This window comes from Neomonachus schauinslandi, chromosome 10 (assembly GCF_002201575.2).
Source record: "Neomonachus schauinslandi chromosome 10, ASM220157v2, whole genome shotgun sequence".
In the NCBI taxonomy this organism is placed as follows: Eukaryota; Metazoa; Chordata; class Mammalia; order Carnivora; family Phocidae; genus Neomonachus; species Neomonachus schauinslandi.
In genome coordinates this window covers 71097832-71109532 of record NC_058412.1, presented here as the reverse complement: position 1 = coordinate 71109532, position 11701 = coordinate 71097832, and the positions used below count along the sequence as shown (strand labels likewise).

General features: G+C 40.8%; 1 protein-coding gene across 2 annotated transcripts in view; it reads left to right on the top strand.

Moving 5' to 3' along the window:
* The first annotated feature begins 891 nt into the window (after positions 1–891).
* Positions 892–11701, top strand: part of FOXN2 (forkhead box N2) — a 65947-nt gene continuing 55137 nt past the window's right edge. Inside the window, exon 1 of one of the 2 annotated variants that reach the window (XM_021701153.1) lies at positions 892–934. The gene's annotated coding sequence lies outside the window, so the exon portion shown is untranslated. Of the gene's footprint in view, positions 935–1215; positions 1260–11701 lie in introns of those variants that run through there. The other variant, XM_021701154.1, reaches the window with a different exon arrangement.

Below are 11701 nucleotides of genomic sequence, written 5' to 3'. Positions count from 1 at the left end.
CCATTCAGCACACTTGTGAGATAGGTATCACTACTCTAGTTTTTGAAGATGTGGATATATTCAGAAATTTAGTGGTCAGGATCATAATTTTAGTAAAATGGAGCCTTAGTTCTGCCACTTACCTTGTATTTGTCAGGTTATTTTTCTAAGCCTCGGGTTCCTTATCTGTAAAGTGGGAATTTGTAAGAGTTAGGATAGGGTTTGCAGATTTACCAAAAACCAAAACAAACCAGGAAGTGTATCCCCAAATGAAACATTCTTATTAAAAAAATTATTCTGCATTTATCTGAAATTCTGATTTAATTGGACACTCCTATTTTATCTGGCAATGCTATCTTAGCATTATGGTTATTACAATGCATGTCAAAAATTTAGCTCAGTCCCTAGCACTTAGTGAGGGCTCAATAAATGCGATGCTTATTAAATTTTGTATCTGATTTCAAAAGTCCTTTTTTTTTCACCACAACCACGCTGAGCTCAGTTTTCACTTAAAATTTCAGTCAAGTGAGTGTAATACTACTTTTAGTTCATATTAATGTTTTACCGTTCCTACAGTGCTTTCAAAGACTGGCCAATGGCGGAAAGCTCTTGAGGAAACCCACAGAAGCTCGGGCTGTTGGGGGTCTTCGCTGCACTCGCAGCACCAGGCTCCGCGGGCCGACCGGCAGGGGAGGTCGCCCTAGCCCCGCCCCCCGCCATCTCGGCCACTCAGGGGCCGCGCCGCGCCCCGCTGCACTCCTATAGGTCCTTCCCGGACAGGCGAGGCCTTTCCATTTTTCCCGCCTTCCCAGCCCCTCCTCAGTCCGAAACCCGCACTGGCTCACAACGTCTCCGCCCTGCCTTCCGTGCGAACCCCGCCCTTCCGGACACTGCATCTCCCTTCCTTCCCACCAGCAGTTCAGAGCAGCCTGCGCGGTCCCTGGCCGGCCCTTAGGTAGGAGGTGGGAGGGGACACCGAGGGGCGGACCGAGCCCCCTCCGAAGGGGTCGCGAGAGGCGGGGACCAGAGGGAGGGGCGGGGCTAATAGCCTTGGCGCCGCGTTGCCATGGCAGCGAGGGAGGGTGCAGGGAGGGGGAGGAAGCGAGCGGGAGGGGGATGTGGTGCTGCCGTGGCCGCCACCGCAGCTGCCGCTGCCTGCTCTTTGCCGCGTCTTCCCGGAGGCGGCTGCTGGAAGCCGCCGGGAGCAGCTGTGGTGCTCTGCCATATTGTGTCTTCCCCTGCCAGTCCCTCGCCTCCCCGCTGAGGCGGCCGAGCAGACGGTGAGTCCCGTGCGGAGTGGCGCTCTCCTGGGCCGGCGCCGCCGGACGGCCGCGCTCTCCGCCCTAGCCCGCGGCGCAGCGCCCGGGCGCGGAGGCAGCGCGTGCGGCCGGCGTGGGGCGCTGAGGCGGCTGTCCCGTGACGCGCACGGACATTTTTGTCCTGTCAGGAATTGGTGCCGGCACGGGGGTCTCCCCTGCGCGCGGCTTGGGTACTGTGTGGGCCCCCGGGGGGTGTCGAACTAAGGGGAGCGTGGCCCCGTGAGGAGTTAGGAGTTTTTCGTGAGAGGTAATGACTGCTCCGGAGCGGGTGCCGGCTCTCCGGCAAGGCTCGGAGGTGGCCCCGAGGACGCTTAGGGCTCGACTCAGGGCGAATCTGCTGTTAGAGGAAGTGCCCCAAGCCCCTCGGGTGTGTGTGCAGCACTCCTCCCCCCGCCTCGAAGTGGAGCGAGACGTGCCGGGCGTGGAGTCCTGGTCCGGCCCCAGGCGGCCTGGCTGGGCCCCGCCAAGTAGTGCCCGGGGAGGCGCCGAACGCTGCCTGGAGTGAACTTCAAGCCGCGGGACTGCTGGGCGATGCGGGGGGACAGGGGCGGGTCCGGATGTGGGGGTGGCCGACCCCGGCACCCTCTGGCCCCTCCTCCAGCGGGCGCCCTGGGGGCCTCGCCGGGTGGCTGCCTTGGTGGGGTGCGAGTTAGGGTTTTTCTGCGCTGCAGTATGGACACTTCCTGTTCGTCGCCTCTCTTGGGCCCGTGGTTACTTCTGCCCTTCTGTCTTGTGTCTGGGAGGGTGAGAGGTCGTGAGGGCGCATGCGAGGCCCTCCCCCTGCTGGGTTCGCCCCACCGCAGCAGCAGGGGGTCTGAAACCCGGGAGGACGGTGGGAGTCAGGGGAAAGCTGGCCCCTGTGCGTAGCCCTCCATCCTCCACTTTTACTCAACTCCACTTCTTTTACCCCTTTGCAAAGTGCCGCTGTTCCCACCTCAGCTCGCGGGAGTGAGCGTAGCGAATTCAGTGGGGTGCACTCCCGGGATCTTCTTGGACCTGATTTCTGTCTCTTTAATTTAAAGCAGCCCTTGTACTTCGTTTTCTCCTTAGAGTAAAAAAGTCTTAGCGTGCAAAGAAACAGCACAGTCTTTCTTCTACCCCAACTCCGAGGTGGAGGGAAGTGGGAGGTTATTTGTTTCCAGGTTAGTTTGTGCTGTGTCTCCTGTCTTCCTTCTGATTGTGACAGCCACGTGGCCGGCTGAGTGTAATAGAGTGCCTTAGCGCCACTAGGTCTGAGGCTTCACTGGTACCAGGGGCTTTGTAATCGTGCTGTAGCCTTGCATCCACATTTATTTTGGTGTTTTCAAAGATGAGGAAGTGGAAAAAGCTCAACAGTTCATGTCTATCTCTGTTCCATCCGAATTGTAAGATTTATCTCTGTTACCTTGCAGTCCTTGTCAGGTTTATATTGACGTTTTTGCCTTCCTCTGCTGTTTTGATGATTCATCTCTAAAATCTCAGCAGTGTTAGGTACCATTAAGGAGTGGTGGGGGAATAGAGTAGTACATTATGGAGTTCCCCAACTCTGGAAAAAAGTCGTTTGTATTTCAAAAGCATTAGTGAGACGTTCTAATGCGATAAGAAACAATCATGTTCTGGAGGGGTTTTTTTTTGTTTTTTTTTTTTTACTTTTATAGAAGTCTTAGTGTTTTCTTCTTACATAAAAATCCTGACCTGAAAAAATATATTACGGATGAAAATACTTGTTTAGGGATGAAATAAACACCCGTTTGATTTGTGTGTGTGCACTTTCTTAAGCTCTTTTTGGGAAAGTTTTAATGGTTAATATGAATGTTAACATGAACAGATTTTATTTTAAGGAATGAAATTTAATTTTGAGAGTATATGAAGTAAAGGATCAAAGGGTTGAAGATTAAAAAAATCCAAACTTTTGGAGAGTTTGGCAAATTTTAGAATTTAGGTGTAATCCCTGGATACTAATGCATGATGTTTCATTTTGTAAATGCTTTGGTGGATTTGAATTATTCCTGTAACATATGTTTTTATTTGAATCAGTTTTACTTGAAGGGTGCTAAACCACAGGAAACATTTAGAATGTGTAAAAGAATTATGTAGAGAAGTTACAGCAGCACCATTTATTAGAATTTAATTATGCCATAACAGTGGTTCTCAATCAATGAAGTTAATAGATAAAAAGATTGGAGAGGCTTCAGTGCAGAAAAGATAACGTGATTGAGAAATTGGTATATGTGCTGACCACTGAAAGCAATGCTTGGTTGAGAAAGAAAGTAAATGAGGTGATGAAATACTTATATAAAGCAGGAAGCACTGAAAACATATGCTGTCTGATAACAACATTATTAGTTATGGGATCCGACTATCGAATGAAACTTTAAAAAGTGCCATCCAAACAGGACTTACTCTTGTTCTTATGGTAGCTTAGCTACTCACAGTATGTGTTGTGTGTTGCTTTTAGATTGTTGTCGTTTTGGTAACTGGGTTTTGCACAAATGCAAAAAGTCCTCCAGAAATAAAGTTTCAAGGGCCCAATGCTTTGCTGATTTCTTAGATAAGAAACAGAGGTCTATGATGTGATCCCTATTCTTTGGTTGAAGAGACTAAATTAACACCCATGAAAATAAGAATTTATATTGTGAGAGGATGTAGTTAGGAGTTAAATTGTATAATGCAGGCAAGTACTGTAAGGCTTAAAAGGAGAAGGAACCTAAAGGGTTTTGATTAGGTAGGGAGGCTTCTTCAAGAAATAAGGCTCTTGCTTTCTAAAGTCTAACCATGTTACTCCCCTTAGATTAATCTTCCTGAAAATTGTATCACTTTTATGTCAAGCATGAATACCAAATTTCTTCTCAGGACTTTTCAAACTTTGGTCCCAGTCTTCTCCCATCTTATCTTCCACTAACCTTCAGGAACTGTTCTTTATTGACTACTTCAGTGTTGTATAACAATTTTACTTCTTCTTACCTTTGCTGGTGTAACATTTTTCTGTTGGAAATGCACCTGCACACATCCTCTTAACAACTGAAGAAATACTCAAGCTTGAGTCTTGGCTGCCCTGAGAGCCTTAGAATCACAGAAATACAGACCTGCCTTCACCTCTCCAACTGAAAATTCTTTACCTTCTCAAATAGCATATAATTCTTTTGGCTGTGCTTTATGTACTGCCTGTTTTCACTTAATAAATACTTTTTGAGCACTTCCCATGTGGCAGGCACTGTTATTGGTGCTGAGGATACAGCTTTGAATGAGACAAATTCCTATGTTCTTTTTTTTTTTTTTTAAAGATTTATTTATTTATTTATTTGACATAGAGAGAGACAGCGAGAGAAGGAACACAAGCAGGGGGAGTGGGAGAGGGAGAAGCAGGCTCCCCGCAGAGCAGGGAGCCCGACGCGGGACTCGATCCCAGGACCCCGGGACCATGACCTGAGCCGAAGGCAGTCGCTTAACCAACTGAGCCACCCAGGCACCCCCTATGTTCTTTGTTAGTCATCTTTTTAGGTTTTATCACTCCAAGGAGATTATAAAGTCTTTGACCACCCAGAAGAATCTTACTTTCTTGTGTATATGTGATACTGAATAAAGGAAGGGCAGGACATGGTATGAGGTAGAGAGATGGATGAAAGGATCTTTACAAGTGAAGGGTACAAAAGCATAAGCAATTATGGATGGCCTTGAAAGTATCATTTCTGAATGTAAATATGGTTTAGTAAAAAAAAATGGCATTTGAGCCTGGGAATATGATAAAATCCTTATTTGAGGAAGGTTCATTTGATAGCAGTGTGTACTACTAATTATTAACTGTGGGGATGGAGAGGCATAGGAAAAAGATCTATTGAAGAAAAAATAACTTTGAGAGGGAGGTTTGGAAGAAGAGCATTATCAAGAAGATGGTGAGTTTAGTTAGTTAAGTGTAAGGTGACTGGGAGATAGCAAGGGGAATATGACGTTTAAGTGACTAAAGATTAGAGATATGGGATAGTCCATTCAATACAGAACTGACAGCTACTGTTATGAATTGTTATGAAATGAAATGTTGAGGACTAAGAATGATACTTTGGGAAACTAAAATTCAGAGGGCATTTGCTTTGGTCATATGTAACTTTATAACTAATACTATAGACTTACACAATGCCTACAGTAGTGTTTTATTAATAACTTTATTTCCACTATAGTAGAATGCTATCTTTGTCTTATCACCAAACATAAAGGGACCAAAAGAATGTTTATCATCATTTGCTTCCAAGGGACTTTGATTCATTCCTTATTTCCCTTACTCTGACTGTTTTTCTTTAAATAAATTTCTTTAGATTAGTTTTACATTTACAGAAAAGTTGCAAGATAGTACACATGAGTATACCTTACTCAGAGACATTTCATTTTCATTGTTAACTTCTTATATTACTGTGGTACATTTGTCATAACTAAGGAAACAGAATTGCTACATTTCTAATAACTAAACTACACACTTTATTTAGATTTCACTAGTTTTTCCCTAGTGTCCTTTTTCTGTTCCAGAATTCCAAATTCTGAGACTTTTCTTGTTTTTATGACTGTGACAGTTTTGGGGAGTACTAGTCAGAAATTTTAGAGAATGTCCCTCAGTTGCGATTTATCTAATGTTTTCCTCATGATTAGACTGGGGTCATGGGTTTTAGGGGGGAAGACAACAGACATGAAGTGCCATTCTCATCACATTACTCCGAGGGTACATCCTAACAATATGATAAAATTGATGATAATCTTGATCACTCTTCGAGGTCTTTGTTTGCCATGTTTCACCCCGCACCCTTCCATGTTTTACTCTTTTAGAAGCAAGTTGTTAAGCATATCCCATGCTTAAGGTCTTAACCTAATTTTGATTCATATTTTTTTTCCCTCAACCTAATTTTCTTTTCCATAAATAAACATTTAAACTTGGATAGATATTTTTTGAGCATCTACTGTATTTCAGTGCTAAGAATATAGTGATGAGTAAGAGATGTCATTTCTACTTTTCTGGAGTCTGCCTGATATAAAACATAAAATAGAATTTATCCCCTCACATAGGTGTTGATTTCACTGTCATTTATTTATTTTATTTTATTTTTTTTAAGATTTTATTTATTTTTTAGAGAGCGAGCAAGAGAGAAACAGCATGAGAGGGGAGAGGGTCAGAGGGAGAAGCAGGCTCCCCACTGAGCTGGGAGCCCAATGCAGGACTCGATCCCAGGACCCTGGGATCATGACCTGAGCCGAAGGCAGACGCTTAACTATCTGAGCCACCCAGGTGCCCCTCACTGTCATTTATAAACATGGTATTACTATAAGGCCTAAAAGGCTAAATAAATCTCTTTACTTAGGTAGTCACTTAGAAGATATGCTTATTATCATAAAGGTTAAATATATGTGCCATAAAAATAACTGCCTTTTTGTACCAACACAGATAACGGAAAATTACTTTGATTCTCCCCAAATAGATATATTCCTGTTAAATACAGGAATTGGATAGTTTAATTACCATTAATTATACTCATAACTTATAAAGTTTGCAGGTTATGTAAGAAAATTCTTGGCTTCTTGATTGTATTTTCATAGGTATTTGGTGTTTTGCCAATTAGAGTGGTTTGAAAGGTGTGTTGGGGGGAAAATACACTGGGAAAAGAATAGACCCTGCACTCTTCTTATGAGAGACTGTGATTATTTATTTATTGAAAAGAAAATGAAGTTGAAGAAAATAACAGTTAAAGTTTTGAAAGTGATAAACTTTTGGAGGGAAGTCACTGTATACTTAATAGAAGAGAAATGCCATTCTAATATTGGGAATGTTATTGAGAATATTATCAGTAAAACTGTTGGTTTTATTGGACAATAAAATTTGATAAAAGGCCTATTGAATGAGGATTTAAGTTAATTTTTTCCTAGTTAACTGGGTTAACTACAAAGTGCTCTTACTTTGAACTCTTACTGAAGTTCTTTCTAAAATGTTTTTAATACATTATACCTTTCACACTATATTGTACAGCCCACTGAGCATAATTTAATATTTAACTTAGAATTTTGACACAGAGCTAATATAGTACTTTTGAGTTTTATTCATAACCTTGGAGGTAGAGAATTGAGAAAATTGATAAACTTATATATCCTTGTGGTTTGTTTATCTTAAAAGAGGAAATACAGAAAAAGAAGGGATTTCTTGTAAATTAGGATTTTCCTGTTCCTTCTGTTTGCCCCTTGCCTTTGTCCAGCTCCTCCATCCTTAAAAGTTCAGTTTGAATGCTACCTCTTAAATAGTTATTGAACAACATTTATTAATAATCATAGCAGCAATCAGTAGCTTTTATTGAGCACCTACTGTAGTCTGACATGGAATTACACTAGACATGTAGTATAGAGAGTATATATTAATTCCTCATAACAACCCTACAGGAAGTATATTTTTCTTACTGATAAAGAAAAAGATAATGAGAAGTTATGTAAATGCAGTGCTGGGTATTTGAATTCAAGTCTGTCAGACTTTTTTTTTTTTTTTAAGATTTTATTTATTTATTTGACAGAGACACACAGCAGGAGAGGGAACACAAGCAGGGGGAGTGGGAGAGGGAGAAGCAGGCTTCCCGCAGAGCAGGGAGCCCGATGCGGGGCTCGATCCCAGGACCCTGGGATCATGACCTGAGCCGATGGCAGATGCTTAACGACTGAGCCACTCAGGCGCCCCAAGTCTGTCAGACTTTAAAAATGCATATTCTGGGGTGCCTGGGTGGCTCAGTTGGTTGAGCTTCAGGCTCATGATTTTGGCTTAGGTCATGATCTCATGCGTCCTGAGATCTAGCCATATGGGCTCCATGCTCCATGGGATGTCTACTTGAAGATTCTCTCCCTCTGCCTCCCTCCCCCTTCTTTCTCTCTCTCTCTAAGATAAATAAATAAATCTTTGAAAAAATGCGTAATCTATGTACTGTGACCTGAAGCCTTTATAAAAGGGGTATTTGCCAGGATGAGACACATCTTGATCTGTCTCCAGGAAGAAGTAGGGAAAAATACAGGGTAGAGAGAGGAAACTAGTATTTCCAGGCCATTTTAACTCATTTGATGCCTAATTTATAGAATGCCTCGTCTAGCAGTGCTACTACTTTATTGTTATAATGAGTTAAGTGGTGTTAACTCTTTGGGACTCAAGGAGGTTGAGTCATTTCTCAGATTGTATAAGCTTGTTGGCTGATTGGTCTGCTTGATCTCAAAGCCTTGCTCTTTGACTTTTCTAGTATAGGATGCTGCTATATTTATTCATTTATTTAAACATTTGCTTACTAAATGGTCTGTACTAGAGCCTAAAAATTAATATATGGAGTTCTGCCTGCAAGGATTTATAGTCTAGTGCAGTAGTTCTTAAGTGGATGATAGAACCAATGTAGTAAACTGTAATCAACATTTCTTAAAAAAAAATCGAATAGAAAATTTCAGTGTATTATATGTGTTAAGTGTAAAAGTGTAGTTTCATTTTGTTTCAGTTACAAATGTATATCTTGGATCTCTATAAGAATGTCATAAATAGCAAGTAAGTTCCATAATAGGATTCTATATAGAATGCTAAGGAAGCATGATGGAAAAAGCAAATAATTCAAGGAGGACTGGAAGATGACTTTAAGTAGTTCTAACAAATAGGGTAGAGAGCCTTAAATACATCTAAAAGCCCGAAGGAGTAAAAGAGCACAGTATATTCAGGAAACTTGAAGTGGTGTGAAATAGTGGCAAACAGGAGCCAGATTTTTCCAGGAGTTTATAGGCTACCGTACCAGAGATTTTAGATTTTATTAGGCCCATGGTTTTCTGGAGTTTCATGGTGTTCTTTTGTTAAAGAACAAATACCGGTATATATTTGATTGTATCATATAATCTAGAAACAGTTATAGCAATAGAAATTTGGACCATATAACACGTATATAGTGTAAAATGGTACCCATGGGGCGCCTGGGTGGCTCAGATGGTTAAGCGTCTGCCTTCGGCTCAGGTCATGATCCCAGCGTCCTGGGATCGAGTCCCGCATCGGGTTCCCTGCTCCTTGGGAGCCTGCTTCTCCCTCTGCCTCTCTCTCTGTCTCTCATGAATAAATAAACAAAATCTTTAAAAAAAAAAAAAATAAATAAAAAAATAAAATAAAATAAAATGGTACCCATGAATATAACTGTTGATAAAAACAATCACAACCAAAAATTGGTTAAGCAATTTTGAGATGACTTTCAAATAAATGTTCCTCTTTTACTTTTTCTTGTGTTTTGGCATCTGTTAGCCATTGCTAGCAGGCTAATGGTAGCAGGTGCTAACATTTTAAGAGAAACTTTATAAGAGATAAAGTTCACTTTTCCTTTGAATTAGGAAGACAGTTGTTTTTGCAGTTTTGAGGACACTCAGGGGCCACCTATAGGAATATTAATGTCAGACCCATTTCTGAAGGCAGAGTTCACAAATTTTGCCTACAGCTGTTTTTTGTTTGGGTTGGTTTTTTTTTCCCCAAATTTTGCATTATTTGCCAACATGTAAATACGGTACATTTCACATGAAATGACTAGAGTTCTGTCATCTCTGGAAAAATTGAACATTGTAGCAACATTGGTTTCATGTTCCTACATGGCGGTAATTGGCTAAAGCTTAATAATAAGGAGCTGCCTTCTCTTTGACAGTTTCCATCATTCTCTATTTCTTACACCAGACCAGCTTCACTCATTTGTGGCCTACCTTGTCCTTGTAAGGCATTTGAATTGCCTGTGTACTGTACTTTGTGAAGAGTTTTTAAAAGGGGATTTTGGTGTTTGAAAGATCATTCTGCCGTTACTGGGGAGGATAGATTGGAGGAATATGAGAAGGGTCTCGTTAGAATTTTAATGCAGTAGGGCAGGTGAAATGCCCTTTTTTTTCTTCGGAACCTGCAGTACCTTGTACCTTTCTCAAAGCATGCACTATATATAGCTTTCTATTATAGGTATTACTTATTTCTTCAACTGAAGTGTAAATACCTCATACATAATATATCCTGGATAAATGTTTGTTGAATTTAATTATATTTATTTTGAAGACCACCATATTTGTCACAAAGATGAGTTTTCTTGGCAGTTTTAGAGTATCTTAAAAAATCTTTTATGCATTTTAAGTAGTTGCAGTTTATTCTAAGAATCAGTCAATGTCAGATACTTTTTTTAAAGTATGTGTTACATGTGAGAAACAGAACTTAATTTTCTTTTTTGTTTTATTACCAAGTATATATATCCCTAGACACTAGACTTAAGCTTGCACCCTTCCTTCCTCTTCATTTCTTTTTGATTGTTTTCTTTTCACCTTCTGTTTTTCTTAAAGCTTTATCTTATATGTTTATTTTTTCTTCTATTTTTTAAGTCTTCATTTCTGAAATAATTTTCCCTTTTATTTCAGATTCTTTCCTGAACTCTGTCACTTTATTTCTGAGTTTTTATTTTGATATATGTTTTTCTTTCATGTCTTGTGTAATTTTTTTAAGTTCATTTTGAAATAGAAGCTCATTTTTATCTCTTCTGTGAGCATCCCTTTCTGGCATGCTTTAATTGTCTATAGGATGTTATTGTATCCCACCCCCACTTTTTTTAAATTTATTAGTGGGGGGGGATAAGTACACTTAACATGAGACCTACCCTGTTAAAAACTGTTTTAAGTGTACAATATTGTTAACTGTAGGCGCTGTGTTATACAGCAGATCTCTAGAACTTACTCATTTTGCATAATGGAAACTTTATACCCATTGAACAACTTCTATTTCCCCCTCTCCCTTGCTTCTATGAGTTTGACTATCTTCCTGTTTCTTTTTTCTTATTGTAACTTTGTATGATATTCAACCTCAATACTTTGACTTATTTTTTTATATGAAAATAGTTTTCTTGAACTTCTAGGAGGAGGCTTAGTTCAGATAGCTCTTCTAACTTCACAGATTTCTCTTTTGTTGTTTTTGTGCATCATTAAAAAAATGGTAGATGGCTTTCTGAGATTTCCTGGCTCTATTCTACTCTGACACTTCTATTTGGACCTTCTCTTTCCTGTATCTTGTTTGTCTATAACCTGCTCAATTTTATTTTCATTCCCAGCACTTTCTCTTAAGTGTAGCCTCTGTCTGGGAAGACAGCCCCAAGTGCCAGTTTCAAGCGACCTAAGGGGACCAGACTGCTCCAGGCCTATATGCCTTATTGTGAACTGCTTGCACTTACTACAGGAGTAATTTTAACTTCTCACAAATTGTCTCTCACTGCTTTCCACTGAATATCTTTTGGCTATTTTGTACTTCTGTTCTCAAATTCTTCATACACCTCATTGCTTCCCCCCTGCTTTCTCTCACTTAGACACCAATAGAAAACAGGGTGGGGGAGAAGTGGGGGAAAAAAGGTTGGGGCTGTTGGTGGTTTGTTTCAGTCCTTTGTATTATG